Here is a 6,908-nt window from a genome sequence, read left to right as displayed (position 1 = left end):
CACCAACCCCCGGAGTTCACTGAGACTCACGTCCATCAAGTCAGTGATGCCATCCAGCCATCTCATCCTCTGTCGTCCCCTTCTCCTCCTGCCCCCAATCCCTCCCAGCATCAGAGTCTTTTCCAATGAGTTAACTCTTCGCATGAGGTGGCCAAAGTACTGGAGTTTCAGCTTTAGCATCATTCCTTCCAAAGAAATCCCAGGGCTGATCTCCTTCAGAATGGCCTGGTTGGATCTCCTTGCAGTCCAAGGGACTCTCAAGAGTCTTCTCCAACACCACAGTTCAAAAGCATAATAAATATACGGTTCTCTATATTTTACCATTTTACCCAGGTGCCATTGACCTGGTTTGTCATTCCATGACATATACCTTTCCCATGTAATGGGGTACCTTTAAGAGCTCAGATGTGAAAGCATTATGAAAGTTGTAAAACAATCTACAAATGTAGGTTATAATTATTACTTGTCATAATTGAATACATGTTTGAGAATTGGCTAAGTGGAAGGTAATGATAGCAGTGTTAGGCAGAGGCCACGTCATGAGAGTTTCTAAAAATTTAAGGTCAGCAGATAGTAGTAATATCAATTGTCTGATTGTGATGGCATGACATACTTATATAGTAAGTTGTAACTGGAGAAAATTGAATAAAAGATCACAGGCTCTCTCTATGTTATTTCTTTAACTACATGTGAATCTGTACTTACCTTAATTCTTTAAAAAATAGGCAAAGAAAACTATATGCTTTATACTAAGGTAAATGGATAGCCATTGGTAGGTTTTATACAGGTGAGTGAAAATATCAGATTCTTGTTTCAGAAAGATTCTTTTGGAGGCTAAATAAAGGGGAGAGAGAAAAGAAGGAATCAAAGGGGGATTTTCAAGTGTTTTAATTAAGTTATTAATGTGAAAGGGGAAATGATAGAGTGGAGGAAAAATTGTTTGACCACATGTAGGTTAGGGAATGCACAAGAATTTATAGTTTACTAGACATACTGAGCGACTTCACTTTCACTTTCCACTTTCATGCATTGGAGAAGGAAATGGCAACCCACTCCAGTGTTCTTGCCTGGAGAATCCCATGGACTGAGAAGCTTGGTAGGCTGCAGTCCATGGGGTCGCACAGAGTCGGACACGACTGAAGCGACCTAGCAGCAGCAGCACCAGACTTGATTATGGGAGAAGGCAATGGCGCCCACTCCAGTACTTTTGCCTGGAAAATCCCATGGATGGAGAAGCCTAGTAGGCTGCAGTCCATAGGGTCGCTAAGAGTCGGACACGACTGAGCGACTTCACTTTCACTTTTCCCTTTCCTGCATTGGAGAAGGCAATGACAACCTTCTCCAGTATTCTTGCCTGAAATCCCATGTACAGAGGATCCTGCCAGACTACAGCCCATAGGGTTGCAAAAGAACCCGATGCGACTTAGTGACTAAACAACAAGACATGATTATAAGGAGGAGAGAGTAGTCACAAAATACATTCATATTTCTAATTTGAACAATTAGATGATGGTGGTTCCGTGTACTCAGGTAACAGTGAAGAACAAGAAGGTAGAGAGGGGCCAGAGCCATGGCGGCCTCTGAGGCGGCGGCGGCGGATCCCGCGGCTCTCGCCTCGGGGGCCCCGGCAGTCCCGGCGGCCGAGAGGGGAGCCGCCGCCTCGGGCCTGTGGGTGCCCCACCCCCCACCCCCAGGGAGGCTGAGGCCGCGACCGCCGCCGGCAAGGCAGCAGCCCGCGGGTTCGGCGCCGTCGGCCCGGGAGCTCATCCAGCGGTCAGTGAGTGAGCTTCCTGGGCCCTGGGGACCAACATCCTGTGCAAGGTGCGCGGCTGCAGCAAGATCCTGCCCAACAGCCCCGCGCTCAACATGCACCTGGTCAAGAGCCACCGCCTGCAGGATGGCACAGTAAATCCAAAACAGTAAGAAAAGATTTGAAAACTGTACCGAAATTCTACTGTTGTCCAATTGAAGGATGCCCTAGAGGCCCTGACAGACCAATTTCTCAACTTTCTCTCGTAAAATAGCACTTTATGAAAATGCATGCTGAAAAGAAGCATAAATGTAGTAAGCATAGCAATTCGTATGGCACGGAATGGGACTTGAAAAGACATGCAGAGGATTGTGGCAAGACCTTCCAGTGCACGTGTGGCTGTCCCTATGCCTGCAGCACTGCGTTACAGTCCCACATCTACAGAACTGGCCATGAGATCCCTGCAGAACCCAGGGATCCACCTAGTAAGGAAAGGAAAATGAAAAGCTGCCTGCGCAGCCGGAAGCTGTCCAGGAAGACCGTTGAATCACTGAGCAACCAACCAGTTCACCAACCAGACGCTCCAGAACTACGAACTTCAGAAATAAAGCTGGTGGCTTTGTTTGAAGACTCTTGCAGCTCTAATGCCAAACAACAGACTCTTGCAGTAGCTCCACGGTACCCTCAGAAGTTGCTTTTACCAAAGCCCAAAGTGGCTTTGGTTAAACTCCCCATCATGCAGTTTTCTCCTGTGCCTGTCTTTATGCCTACAGCCGACTCCTCAGCCCAGCCTGTAGTGTTGGGTGTCGATCATCAGGGCTCTGCCCCCGGTGCCGTGCACTTACTGCCCTTGTCCATTGGAACCTTGATCCTCGGCCTGGATTCGGAAGCCTGCTCTCTCAAGGAGAGCCTCCCTCTTTCAACAGTTGTAAATCCTGTTGCTGTTGAGCCGATTAGCACAGGTATTCAAGTGAACTTGGGTAAAAGTCCATTTAGCCCGTTACAAGAACTCGGGAACACATGTCAGAAGAACAGCATGTCTTCCATCAATGTGCAGACAGACCTGTCCTGCACCACACCACAGTTCATGCTTGTCTGCACAGTGGGCCAGCCCTGACTCCTCTTTGGCGTCCTGTTCGCAAACTGATTTGACATTTGGTTCCCAGGTTTCCCTTCCCATTAGTGTTCAAACTCAGACTTTTTGCCCAGTTCTAAGGTAACCTCATCCATCACTGCTCAGACTGATGCATTTATAGATGCCAGTTTTCAGCCAGGTGGGATCTCCAGAGAAACTCAGACCAGTGGAATGCAAAGTCCAGCAGATGACCCAGTACAGATGGACCAAGCTGTAATGTGTGGAGACATTTTTGAAAGTGTCCATTCATCATATGGTATGTCTACAGACAATATTATAAGGAGCAGCTTAGAAGCAGAGACTGTAACTCATGCATGACTTGTTATCTCAGAACCACCCTAAAACTTTAACCCAAGATATTGAGAAATCCACACCAGTAATAAACTTCAGTGCACCAAATAGTATGCTTTCGTCACAGAACAGGACAGATAATCAGACCCAAACCATGGATTTACTAAGTGATCTAGAAAACATCTTGTCAAGTAACCTACCTGGTCAGACGCTGGACAATCGTAGTCTTTTGTCTGACACAAACACTGGACCTGACACCCAGGTCCCATCTGACCCAGAATCCTGCAATTGATTTTGATATCGAAGAGTTCTTTTCAACCTCAAATATACAGACGCAAACCAAGGAGAGTGAGCTTAGCATCATGACCACTGAGCCAGTCTTGGAGTCGCTGGACATAGAAACCCAAACTGACTTCTTCCTTGCAGACCCTTCTGCCCAGGCCTACAGTTGTAGGGGAATTCTAGCTTCTTAGGCCTTGTGATGTTTGACACATACTCACAGACAGACCTGAACTTCTTTTTATACAGTAGCCCTTGTCTGCCACTGGGAAGTATCCTGAAACACTACAGCTTTTCCATGAGTACTGATTCATCTGACACAGAGACCCAGACTGACGGAATCTCCATTGCTAAATCCACGCACGTATGGACACCTTATCTTTGACAAAGGAGGCAAGAATATACAATGGATTAAAGACAATCTCTTTAACAAGTGGTGCTGGGAAATCTGGTAAACCACTTGTAAAAGAATGAAACTAGAACACTTTCTAACACCATACACAAAAATAAACTCAAAATGGATTAAAGATCTCAACATAAGACCAGAAACTATAAAACTCCTAGAGGAGAACATAGGCAAAACACTCTCTGACATACATCACAGCAGGATCCTCTATGACCCACCTCCCAGAATATTGGGAATAAAAGCAAAAATAAACAAATGGGACCTAATTAACCTTAAAAGCTTCTGCACATCAAAGGAAACTATTAGCAAGGTGAAAAGACAGCCTTCAGAATGGGAGAAAATAATAGCAAATGAAGCAACTGACAAACAACTAATCTCAAAAATATACAAGCAACTCCTACAGCTCAACTCCAGAAAAATAAATGACCCAATCAAAAAATGGCCAAAGAACTAAATAGACATTTCTCCAAAGAAGACATACAGATGGCTAACAAACACATGAAAAGATGCTCAACATCACTCATTATCAGAGAAATGCAAATCAAAACCACTATGAGGTACCATTTCACGCCAGTCAGAATGGCTGCGATCCAAAAGTCTACAAGCAATAAATGCTGGAGAGGGTGTGGAGAAAAGGGAACCCTCTTACACTGTTGGTGGGAATGCAAACTAGTACAGCCACTATGGAGAACAGTGTGGAGATTCCTTAAAAAACTGGAAATAGAACTGCCTTATGATCCAGCAATCCCACTGCTGGGCATACACACTGAGGAAACCAGAAGGGAAAGAGACACGTGTACCCCAATGTTCATCACAGCACTGTTTATAATAGCCAGGACATGGAAGCAACCTAGATGTCCATCAGCAGATGAATGGATAAGAAAGCAGTGGTACATATACACAATGGAGTATTACTCAGCCATTAAAAAGAATACATTTGAATCAGTTCTAATGAGGTGGATGAAACTGGAGCCTATTATACAGAGTGAAGTAAGCCAGAAGGAAAAACACCAATACAGTATACTAACGCATATATATGGAATTTAGAAAGATGGTAACAATAACCCAGTGTACGAGACAGCAAAAGAGACACTGATGTATAGAACAGTCTTATGGACTCTGTGGGAGAGGGAGAGGGTGGGAAGATTTGGGAGAATGACATTGAAACATGTAAAATATCATGTAAGAAACAAGTTGCCAGTCCAGGTTCGATGCACAATACTGGATGCTTGGGGCTAGTGCACTGGGACGACCCAGAGGGATGATATGAGGAGGGAGGAGGGAGGAGGGTTCAGGATGGGGAACACATGTATACCTGTGGTGGATTCATTTTGATATTTGGCAAAACTAATACAATTATGTAAAGTTTAAAAATAAAATAAAATTTTAAAAAAAAGAAAAATAAATAAAATAAAATAAAATTAAAAAAAAAAAAAAAAACCTGCCTGCCCTGGAAAGCAAAGTTCAGTTGAACAGTGCCAAAACACAGACCATGAACTCTGGCTTCGAAACTTTGGGAAGCTTATTCTTCACCAGCAATGAAGCTCAGACAGCAATGGATGACTTTCTTCTGGCCGATCTGGCCTGGAACACGATGGAATCTCAGTTCAGCTCTGTTGAAACCCAATCGTGTGCAGAACTACACCCAGTCTCCAGCTTCTGAAAGTGGAGTCCACATGGGGGATGGATTCACAGTTCCCTTCTGGATTTAGAAGATGAAAAACAGGGACAACAGTATTAACTCTACTGAACGTAGTTGACGATACAGTTACTTCAATTCTTCGAGGTTCTTGGCCTTTTTGTACTTGTAAACGTGAAATTTCTGTAAAAATTTGTGAGTGTATTATAAAATGTAAGATGTTGATCTGAAAAAAAAAAAAAAAAAGAAGGTAGAGAGGGAAAGGGAATGGATACTGGGTTAGGAAGCATTGGGTTTAAATATGTGGGAGATAAAAACAGATATTCAGTTGGCAGCTGGATATATATTTCTGAAATAATTCCAAAAGAGAGGGCCAGGGTAGTTTCATATGCACATACATAGCAAACAGATCCTAGGGAGTGGATAACTCCAAAAGACATGCATGTGGAGTAATAAAGGAAAGGAATCAAGGAAAGAATGATGAATTTGTGTCCCCTTATTTGGGACAAGTAATAAATGAACTTGTATTAAAAGACATTTATAATGCCTTGGTCACTACATATACTTAATGATTCCAGAGGGGTCACAGATACCAAAAGAGGTACTGTATATACTAGTACAAAGTCTCAGGCCAGTAAAATTAATTGTTATACAATGTGGTTGGAAGAATTAAATAGGATACATTTAATGTAGCTTAAAAAATTGTTTCTCCCAGGCATTTGGTTTTAGTGTTATGATCCTTATTCTTGATATCCTGAGTGCTCACCTCTTTTCCTTCATTTCAAAAATTTAAGTTCTATCACACAGGTCAGCAAATGAGGCAAGTTTGATTGTGAAATGTATAATTCATAATGTGCTACATTTAATGCCGATTTCTATTTTTCCCCTCACACCTCCTTTCTTGTCATTAATCTTCCTTTTCCATCTAACTCATATTTTTGTTTATCATTACTTTGAAATTCATTAACAACTTTTCTGAAAACATCTTGGGTTTTATTTTTTTTCTTTATAGTTCTGATTTGTTGCAAATAAATCAGAATAATAAATAAATAAATATAGCATCCCCCATGTCAACATCTTCCCATCAAAGTGGTACATGTGTTACAATTTTTGTTGCAGTTGATGAATCTTCAGTTACAGTTACAGTTCATTCTTCCTGTTGTACATTCTATGAGTTTGGACAAATGTTTAATGGCATGTATCCATCATTATCGTATCATACAAAGAATTTTCACTGCTCATTGAGAAAAAAGACACTGATGGCTTTAGGAAGCATTGTCTATTCTAGTTTAGAAATTACGGTCAGATAAACAAAAATTATACATGCTTATTCATACATTCATTTACTCATAAGTTGCTATTGCATCTCAGGAACTATGCTTCCCATTGGGTATAAAATAATGAATAA

General features: G+C 42.3%; 1 pseudogene; it reads left to right on the top strand.

Moving 5' to 3' along the window:
* The first annotated feature begins 1,570 nt into the window (after nt 1-1,570).
* Nucleotides 1,571-5,959, top strand: LOC109569226 (ATM interactor-like; annotated as a pseudogene).
* The last annotated feature ends 949 nt before the right edge of the window (nt 5,960-6,908 follow it).

The sequence above is a fragment of the Bos indicus genome, chromosome 15 (genome assembly GCF_029378745.1).
Source record: "Bos indicus isolate NIAB-ARS_2022 breed Sahiwal x Tharparkar chromosome 15, NIAB-ARS_B.indTharparkar_mat_pri_1.0, whole genome shotgun sequence".
Lineage (NCBI taxonomy): Eukaryota > Metazoa > Chordata > Mammalia > Artiodactyla > Bovidae > Bos > Bos indicus.
Note: the sequence above shows the minus strand (reverse complement) of the source record. Positions and strands in the feature narration are given on the sequence as shown.